Source organism: Oryctolagus cuniculus, chromosome 8 (assembly GCF_964237555.1).
Source record: "Oryctolagus cuniculus chromosome 8, mOryCun1.1, whole genome shotgun sequence".
Classification (NCBI taxonomy): domain Eukaryota; kingdom Metazoa; phylum Chordata; class Mammalia; order Lagomorpha; family Leporidae; genus Oryctolagus; species Oryctolagus cuniculus.
In genome coordinates, this window is record NC_091439.1 from 56,593,790 (window position 1) to 56,608,220 (window position 14,431).

Consider the following 14,431-nt stretch of genomic DNA (forward strand, 5'->3'; position numbering starts at 1 on the left):
CACTAAAGACCAAATGGACTTAACGGGACATCTACAAAACTTCTCATCCTACACTTGCTGAATACATTCTTCTCACTAGTATGTGGAACTTTCTCTAGGATAGACCACAGGCCAAGCCATAAAGCAAGACTCAGCAAATTAAAAAAAAAAATAGAAATCATACCATTCATCTTTTCTGACCACAATGGAATGAAGCTGGAAATCAACAACTCAAGAATTTCGAAAACATATGCAAACACATGGAGACTGAACAACATGCTCCTGAATGAACAATAGGTCATAAAAGAAATCAGAAAACTGTTGAGGAACAGTTTTTTTTTTGTACTATTTTTTGAACTCTTCACTTAGTATAGAGTTAATTCTCTGTGTATAAAGTTAATTGAAAGTAGATCTTAGTAAAAATAAGGATGGGAATAGGAGAGGGAGGAGAAAGGAGGGTGGGAGTGGTGATGGGTAGGTGGATGGGTGCTACAATGGGAAGAATCACTATTACTATGTTCCTAAAGTTGTATTTATGAAGTGCATGAAGTTTATATACCTTAAATAAAAGGTTTCTGGGGAAAATAAAAGAATGCAATTAGTGGGGCTGGTATTATGGCATAGCGGTAAAGCCACTGCCTGCAGTGTCAGCATTCCATTAGGGTGTTGGTTTATGTCCTGACTACTCCACTTCCAATCCAGCTCTCTGCTCATTGCCTGGGAAAAGCAGCGAAAGATGACCCAATTGCTTGGGCCTCTGCATTCACGTGGGAGACCCAGAAGAAGCTCCTGAGTCTGGGCTGTTGCAGCCATTTGGGGAGTGAACCAGCAGATGGAAGATCTCTCGTTCTCTGTCTCTCCCTCTCTTTCTGTAACTCTGACTTTCAAAATAAATAAATAAACCTTTTTTAAAAATCCATCTAGCAAACAGCACAGCTAGCTTGCTTTCCCAGGTGAGACTGGTTTCTTAGGCATTGGGTACCTGGGCCCAGAGTGGTTAAAGGACAAGTTTGGGATTTCAGCATCACTTGTAAGTGTGGAATAACAGGTGGGGGCTTCCACTCACCTCAGAGAGCCAAAAAAATTATTTTATGTGCTAGGAATAGAATACAGCAACAGCAATTCTATGCTGGCTATACACTGTGCTCCCAACTGTATAGATTTTAAGATCCAAAGACTTCAAAGGAAATATTTTCTTAGTGACGTGACCTTGAGCAAGTCACTTAAAACTCTTAAATTCGGTTCCCTCACTTGAAAAATGAAACATCATAATCCTTAGATATTAGAGCTAAGGTAAGAATAAAGTGAGATAAGCCACTCAAAAAGCATAGGACAGGGTCCGGGACATAGAAAACATTCAATGCCTGGTAAATTCTGTTTTTATTTGAAGGGGAGCTGAGAAGGAAGAAGATCTTTTCAAAATTTTGCAGTGCTTCACATGAGACAAATATATTCACTGATCTATCAAAGTCAAAGAACGCATCTGTAGGAGGAAATATTGGCCCATGGTTGAGTGGTAACAGATTCCCACTAAAACAATGTTCAGCTTTGCAAACATGATACTAGACTAAAGCAGACATCAGATAGGGCACTGGAGGTTGTAACTCAGAGAGAATCCCTCCCACGTGGATTCCATTGAGCTTGTTAAGTGCTAAAAGTCAGATCACAGTCAGGTACTGTACCTTATTTTCTGTCCCGGAGGGCATGGTAACCAACAGGGCACCTGGCCGTGAGTCAATGATCCGTGTTGTAACGGCAGCTCTGACAGAGCACATCCGTGGCATCTCTCCAGGGATGAACCAATCTTGTTCGTTTCCTGTTTAGTTTCACATGGTTGGTGATTATTTATGGAGAGGCAGGAGGTAAAATTTTTTTAGATTGAGCAACCAATTGTGGGTTTTGAGGTTCACTCTTTAAATAACAAAAAAACCAATAGTTTGATTAATCTAAGTTACTCCCTCTACATTTGTTGTGTGGCCACCTTGGGCAATGTCACTGCACTTAGCATTAAGGGTATGTTGAAAACACAGCTCCCCATGATGTCCTGGGACTCTCTTAGGGTTCTGTCTGATGTTGCCAATTTCACCGTTTATTCACAGCCATTTCCTGCAGTTTCTCTGTCTCTTTTGCCACAAATGATTATAGCTTGTTGTTGGTTTCTGGCCTGCTACTCTCCCCCAGTTCCATCACCTTTCTGGGTTTTCCTACTTCCCTTTTGGCTGCAACCAAAACAGGCTTTTCTCTGCTAAGCTAACAAGCCTGACTTAAGGCTGTACAAAATACTGAATTCTTGGGGCCAGGATTGTGGCTTAGTGGATTGAGCTATCTCCTGCGATGCCAGCATCTCATACGGGTGTTGATTTGAGTTCTGGCTGCTCCACTTCTGAACCAGCTCCCTCTTAATGTACCTGAGAAAGCAGCAGAAGACAGCCCAAATGTTTGGGCCCCTGCATCCATGTGGGAGACCTGGATGAAGCTTCTGGCCTCTGGCTTTGGCTAGGCTCAGCCCTGGCCATTGTGGCCATTTGGAGAGTAAACCAGCAGATAGAAGAATCTCTCACCTTTGTCTCTACCTCTCTCTGTGTGACTCTGCCTTTTAAATAAATAGATAAGTCTTCAAAAAAAAATACAGAATTTTCTGTTGCTCCTGGTTTAATGTGGTATATGGACCACCTCCAATTTCTGTCTTTCTGAAAAAGTTTTAGAGCCCAGTAGAATCCGTGATGTCTGTCTACAGTCAGCTCCCCATTTGGTCTTCCTACAGTCCAAAGTGGGGAGAGGGGCATCTTAAAGATCCATCCTTTTCTTTCATTAACACAACATAAGTTTTGGGCAACTGGATCACACGAGCTAATTGCATACCTACTTTAGATCTGAGCATGAAGACCCATCAACTATATACATTCTTATTTATGTATCTATTAAATATTTATTCCCGATCTCAAATTATGTTTCTGCTGAATTAAAAAAAAATGAAGAAAAGAACACCATGAACAAATGGTTTGGAAACTATAAGAACAATTGGAAAGAGTTATCTAGGGGCAGGGACCATCTTGCCTTATTCATCTTTAAACCCTGAATTCAGATATAGTGGCACTATATTCTTGGCATCCATTCCCAATCTCTTCCTTCTCAATGGTCTTCCTTTTGCATTTGCAGCGCAGAGGTTACAGGGAAGATGACTTTGATCCTGGTTAAAAAAAAAAAAAAAAGCATGCACGTGATCTAAAGTGGTCCATTACAATGAATTACAGAATTTTTTAGGGAAATATGAGAGAAAGAAACTCCCTGGGAGCTGTTGGCTGCCACCTTTGGGGCTGTAGAAAGGAGAACTGGGAAAGAGATGGCAAGAAAATAGGTCCCATGTTTGACTTGTTGAGCCACCAAATGAAGTTCAGCTGGAAGCTAGTCCCAACTTGGCACTTTTCGCCTACATGAGGGAGAATGTCTCCTTTATTATTGAGCTATGTTGTGATGTTTATTTTCATATGCAATTGAAAGCATCATCATCAATATATTGTAATTGTGACTGCCACATAGTTGGTACTCAATGAATATTTGTAAAATGAGGAAATGATTGAATAACTATACCACATTGGAACTTTAATAAGGACTGAAAATTCTTTGTTTCAGCTAGACTTCAGCATTGGAAATTGGAGTATCAAAACTAGAGAGAGTCACATCCATTTACGTAAAGTGTGCTAGTAGCAGGTTTGGTGAACTCCAATTGACTTTGTCTATAGAGGTTTTTCTGGATAGAAACCCTAGTAACTTTTCAACCCAGAAGGATGTTATACAATGGAGATAAATGGCCTGACCATCCTATCTAGTTACACCTTGGCAGCAACACCTTCTCTTCCTTATTTTCATGTATGGCAATGATCACCATCCAACATATCATACATTTTCTTTACCTTATTTAACTCATGTGTATGCATGAGTCTAAGCTCCAAGGACCTGGGGATTTTCATCTCTGCCACTCACTCCTGTATGCCTCAAACCTAGAGTGGAGCTGGACGTGTAGTAAGCACTTGGGAAATATTTGATAGGTGGTAAGTTACAGCCTCCCTTAGCAATCAGCAGTGAAGACAGATTACACATCAATAATGATTTAGAATACTATAGATTCTTCTCATTCATTCAGAGTAGCTACAGGAGTTTCCTGGGGATCCAAATCTAGAACTGAGATCTGAGCTTTGGTTGTGCCTATCCCATTAAAGATCAGATAGGAAGCACCAATTTCATTTTGCTCAGATGCCACAGAGAGATACAGTTGGTGAAGACATCTCTGTGTCCTCTCACCCATATTCTCATTAGTTTCATCCCAGACAGGCCCTGATACGAGGTTCCTCAGATCCAGTGTCAATGAATCTTAAAAGGAATGTTTTGAAGCTAATAAAACAAACACAGGTGAGGCTGGCACACCAGCAGTTGCATTTTGCTCCAGGAGTGCATAATTTAGCTGACATTTTTCAAACTAATCAAGCATGGTAGCAAGATTTAAGGAAGGATTTTGGCTCTCGGGAAGTATTTTATCAGCATCATGTAAAATAGTTTAGGAATATGTCCAAGTGTGAGTGTATAATCTGTCAAATAAATTTATACCAGAAGTGTGGTCCCAAGAACCTTCTGAGAAATCCTTTAATTTCCCAAACCAAACAAAGAGATACATTTCAAAGAATTGCAAGAATTCACTGTATCCTGGATTTTGTTCTGGACATTTCTAAGCTTTTCCCAAATTAGTGACATTCTTCTTTCTCTGGAAACTAATGTATTTTAAAGGAATAGTTGAGGAAAATTTAAGGCTGCAAAGTGAACAAAATGAGAAAGCCATGTGATAGAAGTCCAATATTTGATGGAAGAATTTGTTAGAGTTCTCTCTTCAGTAATTTTTGGTGGGAGAAAAATTCTTCAAGGAGTAGCTCTTCAGTAGTTTGTCATACATTCATAGCCATGAATTACTTTTCTGTTGAGCTTTAATTACCAGCCAAATCTTGCTGGGATCTGGGCAAGACCAGGTAAAATGGAAAAGAGGACTCCTCAATTAAATAGTGATAAGGACTTAATTGTGTGATATGAATTATTATTGCTGCTAAAAGGCAAGCAATACATTTTTTCTTTTGACAGGCAGAGTGGACAGTGAGTGAGAGAGACAGAGAGAAAGGTCTTCCTTTGCCGTTGGTTCACCCTCCAATGGCCGCTACGGCCAGCACGCTGTGGCCAGTGCACCGCGCTGATCCAATGGCAGGAGCCAGGTACTTCTCCTGGTCTCCCATGGGGTGCAGGGCCCAAGTACTTGGGCCATCCTCCACTACACTCCCTGGCCACAGCAGAGAGCTGGCCTGGAAGAGGGGCAACCAGGACAGAATCCGGTGCCCCGACCGGGACTAGAACCCGGTGTGCTGGCGCCGCAAGGCGGAGGATTAGCCTAGTGAGCCGCGGCGCCGGCCAGCAACACATTGTTTAAACTAAACTTAGGGAGGGAGCGGTGTTGAACACAGTGGTAAGATGCTGCTTGAGATGCCCGCACCTCACGTTAGAGTGCCTGTGTTTGAGGCTGGGCTCAGCTTCAGATTCCAGCTTCCTGTTCAGGCTCCCCCTGGGAGGCAGCAGACACTGGGGTTCCTGCCACCCTCATGGGAGACTAGGATAGAGTTCCAGACACCTGGCTTCTGCCTAGCCCAACCTGCCTGTTGAGGGCATTTGGAGAATGAAACAGCAGATGGAAGAACCCTCCTCTTTCTGTCTCTGTCTCTCTCTTTCTCTGTCACTCTTTCAAATAATAATAAATGAATAAACCTTAAACTCAGAGGGGAGCTCTAAGGTGATAGGCATTATCTAGCAATGGCACATACATAAATCTTGAAACATTGTAGCAAATAATTTATTCTCCCTGCAAAGAAACTTACTGCAGAAGTATTCCTACATGTGTATTTATGTGTGCATATGTAACATATAAATACCCAAGCATGTATACATACATGCATATAAATGAAAAATGTCGATAAAGGAAATTTGAGCAAGGAAATGATGTGACATTGAGATCTGAGTACCAAAAGAGTTGGCATTTCAACTAACTTAAGGGAATTTCAGTGGAATGCAGATGTATGGAACAGGATGGTATAGGAGCAGACAGGGGATAGGCATGTCTACAAACCCATGTCACCTGCTGTCCAGAGACACACATGGATACCTCTCGCAGTAGTACATCCCGGAGCTGAATTTTCACCCAGGACACTTCTTAGTTGAGTGGAAATGAGGCAATGCTACCCTTCGGCCCACAGGGACCCTGGGTTCATGCAGGCAGTGACCTATGGGTTTTTTGCTATGTCTTTAGCCAGAGCTAGTATTTCATGGTACGACACACATTCATAAGTTGACACATATTTGGACATGTAAATTAACATCTACATCTTCATTAGCTGACTTACTTGGTAAGAAAAACAAACTCAAAGTAATTTAAATAGACAAGAGGAGGAATACAGTAAGAAGGAAAGGATGGAAGAAAAAGCTTATGCCTTGCCAAGAGATTAGCCTTAGAAGAATTTTATCACAATATAATTTGTGGCAATCATGACAGTGATCTAGAAATTATGGAGATAGCCACAACTCAAGGTTGAATGAGTCAGGTTAGGCTAGATTATGCTGCATTTGCAAATGAAACCCCAAATCTTGGGAGCTTAATACAGTGATGATGGCTCGTTTTTCCCCCATGCAAGGTCCAAATTCAACTGGCAAGGACCCTCCTTCTCCCAGAGATTCAGGAATCCAGGCTCTTGTCACTTCATGATTCTGCTCTCTTCCCAAGTGCCTTCAAAGATTGCTGCAGAAGAGAGAGATGGAAAAGGCTGGGGGGTTAATTCTATGTGTCAACTTGACTAGGCTAAGGGAAGCCCAGATGGCTGGCAAAACATTTTTGGGTGTGTCTGTGAGGGTATTTCTGGAAGAGATTAGCATCTAAACCGGTGAACTGAGGGAAACAGATGACACAATGGTGGTGGGCATCATCCAACCTGCTGAAGGGCCAGAAAGAACAGAAAGCAGAAGATGGGCAGATTCACTCTCTCTGTGCTACCCTAAAACATCCTGGTTCTTGGGCCTTTCGTGGGGAATTGCACCAGCCCAGCCCCACTCACCCACTGGAACTCAGGTCGGAACTTAGACCACCCGCTTCCGTGTATAAATATATTTGTCTTGATATCTCCTATTGATTCTGTTTCTTTGGAGAATGCTGATTAATACAAAGGCGTTCTAGCTTTTCAGTGCCTCTGTATGATTGTGACGTTTCTTATTCCTCTTCATGTTTTGCCCCAACCTGACTTTGAGAAAGTCTAGGAAACAGAGAAAGCAGGTGATTATCCAGCCAATGTTAACAGAATTAGCCACAGACATTAGAGGAAATGACTGAAAATGGGTGAGTTAAGGGGAAGATACCAAGATGAATAAGATGACTGAGGAATGTAAAGAAATAATAGGGCAGGAGAGCGGTAGCAATCCCTAAACCCAGCCTCTCCTGCTTTGTTACTGGTGATCAAGGGTTGACATCTATTTTATTTTATAAACAGTGCTTTATTTATTTATTTTTACTTAATTACAAAATAATACATGTGAACATTTGGGGGGAGAAGGGAAAGAATAAAAAGGAAACAAAAAATTTATAGGAGTAATTCCACCCCTCCAGATATAATTATACCATGTTTACACATTTTTCTCACTTTTTAAATTTTATGTGTTGACATTAGATATTTCCATGCTCCCCTCCTATGGACTCTAGAGTAGAAAACTTTTAACTCTTATTTCTTCAGAAGACCTCAGGGGAGCCAGACTTCCGGCCGGTAGGGATGCGTGGGGCTCTCTGAAAACACTGTGGGCTACGCAGCACTGCTGGGTTGTCCTGGAACGGAGTGGCCATGGACTGCAACTACTAGCTTGCAAAAGGGACATGGAGGGTCATCTGCTAGTGCAAGGGGGAAGGGTAGACACAGGGGTCTCCTCAGAGAACCGTGGGACAAGAAAACGAGAGTGAACTGGGAAGACCCCGGATGACAAAGACCAAGGTAGAGTAGCAGAGATAACCGGGCCATTCTAAGTGCCACCGCATGAGGGACTTGAGGGCACGGTTCAGAAGGCAAAGTTAGGATCCATGAGGCCTTCCGGAAGAAGGGTTGCTCTGAAGCTAAGTGGACCAGTGAGACCTCCGGAGCCTTAGTGAGAGTAAAGACAGGATAGTGAATGCAAAGGCCTGGGGTTGAGATGGGGGTGGGGGGTGCAGGGGTGGAGGACAGCAACTGGGAGGGGAGACGGAGGGAGCAAGGAAAGGACTGTTTAATGTTTGTTGAGTAGAACCAAATGCTTTAAACCAGTGCCAAGCTAATTGCGTAATCTGAGCCCTGTGTTTGTAACTCGCCTAATCTCCACGTTGCCTGTCCTTTCAGAGTTCCTCATCTCCTGGTAGAAACAGTTTGTACACCTGACCTGATGGTGTGTTCTACCTCAGTGGTTGCAGTGTGGAAGAGACAGGCCTGGAGGAGTGAATGAGGGAGAAGCCAGAACTCCAGGGAGCACCCAGGTTAAACAACCTGGATTCCCCTGGGTGAAGCCAAAGGAAAAATCTAGAGAAACAATGGAGGGAAGTCGACACTTTCTGTTTGAAGGCTGTTTCAGAGGTCCTCATAACACCATGCCCTTAAAAATGTTTATTTATGTATTTTCACCTACTTGAAAGGCAGAGTGACTGAGAGAGAGAGAGAGAGAGAGAGAGAGAGAGGTATCTTCCATTTGCTGGTCCACTGCCCAAATGCCCACAAACAGCCAAGGTTGGGCCCAGCTGAAGCCAGGATCCCAGACCTATACCCAGGTATCCCACATGGGGGGCAAGAGACCCATCATCTTTTGCTTCCCATGATGCATTAGCAGGAAGCTGAATTAGAAGCAAAGTAGCTGAAAGTTGACCCAGCACTCTGATATGGGATGTGGGTGTCTCTGCAGCAGCTTCATAGGCCATGCAGAGTGCCTGCCCCACCTGGCCCTTTCTACTGAGGTTCACCCTGTTTTGAGGAAATACCTGATCCTGCACTGGCAAGATAGCACTGGCTTCCCAAAGCGTGCTGGGTTGAGTCATCTGGAGGGCCTGTATTATTCCCAAGTGATAGAGAAAAAGATTGTGCTAGTCCCTGCTCCAGCCATGGACTGTCTCAGCTACTATGTGACAACTGAGCAGGTAGTGTTTGGATGACCTCCAAACACTTAGTACAACTCCACAGCTAGCCAAAGAAAGCTGCCACCTGGAATATCTTTCCAAAGGAATAACAATCTTCATGGAAAATCTGAGCAAGAGGTAGATTAAGCAAATAGATGGCCAATTCGGGCGTAAATAAGGCAGGTGGAAGATGCCATAGAGCTGGAGAGTGGGACTGAGTGGGGGAACTCCTGCCTTTGCAGGTCAGAAACCCCAATAGTAAAAACAATCTGAATTTATATTTAACACGGTAGAGAAGCATTCGCTACAACGTTGAAACAATTGCAATAATATCTTCTTATACAAGGGGGATACCTTCCAGGACTCTCAGTGAACAGCTGAAACCATGGAGAATACCTATATATTATGTTTCTTCCTGTACATACATATTTATAATAGTGTTTAATCTATAAATTAGGCACAGTACAAGGTTAACAAAAACAACTAATAGTAAAAGAGTAATTATGACAGTATACCATAATAAACGTTATGGGGGGTGGGCTGGCGCTGTGGGGTAGCAGGTAAAGCCACTGCCTGCAGTGCTGGCATCCCATATGGGCGCTGGTTTGAATCCCGGCTGCTCCTCTTCCAATCCAGCTCTCTGCCATGGCCTGGGAAAGCAGTGGAAGATGGCCCAAGTCCTTGGGCCCCAGCACCCACGTGGGAGACACAGAAGGAGCTCCTGGCTCCTGGCTTTGGATCAGCGCAGCTCTGGCCGTTATGGCCATCTGGGGAGTGAACAAGCAGATGGAATACCTCTCTCTCTGCCTCTCCTTCTGCCTCTCTGTAACTGCCTATCAAATAAAATAAATAAATCTTTTTTTTTAAAGTAATGTGCTTTCTTCTGCAAGATATCTTGCTATACTGTACTCACCCTTCTGAAGATGATGTGAGATGGTACAAGGCCTTTATGATGAGGTAAGGCTGTGTGAATGACAGGCATAGAGACGCAATGTTGGGTTCCTGTGGAATCCCTGTGGAAAGGTTGCTTTAACACAAGCACTGGGCTGCCTCAGCAGTTGATACACTAACAGAGCTAGCTACTACGGGATAAATGGTCAGGCAGGTACACAATGTGGATACATTGAACAAAAGGATGATTTTAGCCAGTAGTGGGGTACAGTGAGAACAGTATGGGATTTCATCATGCTACTCAGAGCTACAAGCAACTGAAAACGTATGAATTATTCGTTTCTGGAATATTCTACTAAATATTTTCAGACTATAGTTGGCCATGGATTACAAAAATCATGCAAAGTGAAACCACAGATAAGAGGGGATCATTGTACAATAATATTAATAGGAGAGGGCTAAAGGTTGGCATTGTGGTGCAGTGAGTTACGCCACTGCTTATGATTCCAGCATCCCATATTTCAGTGCTGGTTCAAGTCCTGGCTGCTCTGCTTCCAATCCAGCACCCTGCAAATGTGCCTGGGAAAGTAGCACAGGCTGAACCAAGTGCTTGGGCCCCTTTATCCACGTAGGAGCACAGGATGGAGTTCCTGGCTCCTGGATTCTGTCTGGCCCAAACCTGGCTGTTGTGAGCATTTTGGGAGTGACTCAGTGGATGGAGAGTCACTCTGTCTTTTCTTCTCTCTTTGTTGCTTTACCTTTCAAATAAATAAAAATAAATCTTAAAAAATTTCACAATAAGGGCCGACGCTGTGGTGTAGTAGACTAAGCCTCTGCCTGTGGCACCAGCATCCCATATAGGCACCGGTTCAAGTCCCAGCTACTTCTCTCTGATCCAGCTCTCTGCTTGTGGCCTGGGAAGGCTGTGGAGGATAGCCCAGGTGCTTGGGTCCCTGCACCCACGTGGGAAACCTGGAGGAAGCTCCTGGCTCCTGGCTTCAGGTCAGCCCCATTCCGGCTGTTGCAGCCAACTGGGGAGTAAACCAGCCAATGGAAGACCTTTCTCTTTGTCTCTCCCTTTTTCTGTCTGTAACTCTATCTCTCAAATAAATAAATAAAAACTTTAAAAAATTCTTAACGGTATATCTTTTTTTTATTTTATTTAATGAACATAAATTTCCAAAGTACAGCTTATAGATTACAATAGCTCCCCCCTCATAACTTCCCTCCCACCCACAACACTCCCCTCTCCCACTCCCTTTCCCCTTCCATTCACATCAAGATTAATTTTCAATTATCTTTATATACAGAAGATCAATTTAGCATATATTAAGCAAAGATTTCAACAGTTTGTACCCACACAGAAACACAAAGTGTAAAATACTATTTGAGTACTAGTTATAGCATTAATTAAACACCTAAGAGTAATTGTGTATTAATTACAGAGTTCAACCAATAGTTTTAAGTAGAACATAAAAAATACTAAAGGGGTAAAGTATTAAGTTCTTTTCTTTTTTTGTTGTTTATTATATAGTTTTTTTTTTTATTTAATAAATGTGAATTTACAAAGTGCAATTTTTGTATTGTTGTGGCTTCCCTCCCCAACCTCCCTCCCTCCCGTGGCCCTCCCCTCTCCCACTCCCTCTCCCATCCCGCCCTTCATCGAGTTTCATTTTCAATTACCTTCATATACTGAAGATCAACTTAGTATATACTAAGCAAGGATTTCAACAGGCTGTACTCACACAACCGCACAAGGTATAGGGCATTGTTCGACTAGTAGTGTTGTTTTTAAGTTTCTTAGTAAAACACATTAAGGACAGAGATCCTACATGGGGAGCATGTACCCAGTGACTCCCTTTGTTGATTTAACAATTGGCACTCTTATTTATGACATCAGAAATCACCCAAGACTCTTGCTATGAGCTGTCTAGGCTATGGAAGCCCCTTGAGTTCACCGACTCTGAACTTGTTTAGTCAAGGCCGTATCACAGTGGAGGTTCCTTCCTCCCTTCAGAGAAAGGCACCTCTCTCCTTGATGGCCTGTTCCTTCTGCTGGGGTCTTGTTCACCAGGATCTTTCATTTAGATTGTTTTTTTTTTGCCACCGTGTCATGGCTTTCCATGCCTGTGAGACTCTCATGGACCTTTTAGCCAGATCCAAATGTCCCAAGGGTTGATTCTGAGGCAGGAGTGCTGCCATTCTATGAGTCTGCTGTGTGTCCTGTTTTCCCCGCAGGATCATTCTCTCCCTTTTAATTCTATCCTTCATTATTTGCTTACACTGGTCTTATTTGTGAAATCTCATCGACACATACCCTATCTTTTTGATTGGTTGTGTATTTATACTTATCACTTTACCAAGTGCACTGGGATTGGTACCTGCCTCCTTGGTAAGACTGAGTTGAAATCCCCTGGCACATTTCTAGTTCCACCATTGGAGGTAAGTCCAAGTGAGCATGTGCCAACCTATATATCTCCTCCCTCTCTTATTCCCACTCCTATGTTTAACAGAGATTACTTTTCTGTTAATTTTAAATGCCTAAGAATGATTGTGCATTGATTACAGAGTTCAACCAGTGGTCTTATGTAGAACAAACAGAGCAACAACAACAAAAATACTAAAAGGAATAAAATAGTAAGTTGTTCCTCAACAGTCTAGACAAGGGCTGATCATGTCATTGTCTTTCTTTTTTTTTTTTTTTTTTTTTGACAGGCAGAGTGGACAGTGAGAGAGAGAGACAGAGAGAAAGGTCTTCCTTGGCCGTTGGTTCACCCTCCAATGGCCGCCGCGGCCGGCGCGCTGCAGCCAGCGCACCGCGCTGATCCGATGGCAGGAGCCAGGAGCCAGGTGCTTTTCCTGGTCTCCCATGGGGTGCAGGGCCCAAGCACTTGGGCCATCCTCCGCTGCACTCCCTGGCCACAGCAGAGAGCTGGCCTGGAAGAGGGGCAACCGGGACAGAAGCCGGTGCCCCGACCGGGACTAGAACCCGGTGTGCCAGCGCCGCAAGGTTGAGGATTAGCCTAGTGAGCCGCGGCGCCGGCGTCATTGTCTTTCATAGTGTCCATTTCACTTCAATGGGTATCATTTTAGATACTTGTTTAGTTGCCATCGATCAGGGAGAACATATGATATTTGTCCCTTTTGGACTGGCTTATTTCACTCAGCATGATGTTTTCCAGCTTCCTCCATTTTGTTGTAAATGCCCAGATTTGTATAGTGTTCCATAGAGTACATATCCCATAGTTTCTTTATCCAGTCATCTGTTGATGGACATTTAGGTTGCTTCCATGTCTTAGCTATTGTGAATTGAGCTGCAACAAATACTGAGGTTCAAATGGCTCTTTTTTTCTCCCCTTTAATTCCATTTGGGTAAATTCCAAGGAGTGGGATGGCTAGGTCCTGTGGTAGTGCTATATTCAGGTTTCTGAGGACTCACCAAACTGTCTTCCATAGTGGCTTTACCAGTTTGCATTCCCACCAACACGGATTAGTGTCCCTTTTTCCCCACATCCTCGCCAGCATCTGTTCTTGGTTGATTTCTGTATGTAAGCCAATCTAACCAGAGTGAGGTGAAACCTCATTGTGGTTTCGATCTGCATTTCCCTGATGGCTAGGGATCCTGAGCATTTTTTCATGTGTCTGTTGGCCATTTGGATTTCCTCTTTTTTTTTTTTTTTTTTTTTTTTTGACAGGCAGAGTGGACAGTGAGAGAGAGAGACAGAGAGAAAGGTCTTCCTTTGCCGTTGGTTCACCCTCCAATGGCCGCCGCGGCCAGCGCGCTGTGGCCAGTGCACCGCGCTGATCCGATGGCAGGAGCCAGGAGCCAGGTGCTTTTCCTGGTCTCCCATGGGGTGCAGGGCCCAAGCACCTGGGCCATCCTCCACTGCACTCCCTGGCCACAGCAGAGAGCTGGCCTGGAAGAGGGGCAACCGGGACAGAATCCGGCGCCCTGACCGGGACTAGAACCCGGGGTGCTGGCGCCGCTAGGCGGAGGATTAGCCTAGTGAGCCACGGCGCCGGCCTGGATTTCCTCTTTTGAAAAAATGTCTGTTAAGGTCCTTGGCCCATTTTTTTTTATTGGGTTGTTTGTTTTGATTTTGTGGTGTTTTTTGATCATTTTATAGATTCTAGTTGTTAATCCTTTATCTGTTGTGTAGTTTGCGAATAACGTCTCCCATTCTGTTGGTTGCCTCTTCACTTTCCTGACTGTTTCCTTTGCTGTAAAGAAACTCTTCAATTTGAGGTAATCCCATTTGTTTATTTTATCTTTGATTACTCGTGCCTCTGGGGTCTTCTCCAGGAATTCTTCACCTGTTCCAATATCTTGAAGTGTTTCCCCTATGCTCTCAATTAGTTTCA

At 43.6% G+C, this 14,431-nt stretch overlaps 1 long non-coding RNA gene across 1 annotated transcript in view; it reads right to left on the reverse strand.

The window, feature by feature from the left end:
- LOC127483282 (uncharacterized) overlaps positions 1 to 11,915 on the reverse strand; it is a 32,388-nt gene extending 20,473 nt beyond the window's left edge. Inside the window, exons 1-3 of the long non-coding RNA XR_007909418.2 lie at positions 11,753 to 11,915; positions 3,037 to 3,169; positions 1,662 to 1,795 (exon numbers count right to left, since the gene is read on the reverse strand). This is a non-coding gene — a long non-coding RNA (uncharacterized lncRNA). The remainder of the gene's footprint in view (positions 1 to 1,661; positions 1,796 to 3,036; positions 3,170 to 11,752) is intronic.
- Between the last annotated feature and the right edge of the window lie 2,516 nt (positions 11,916 to 14,431).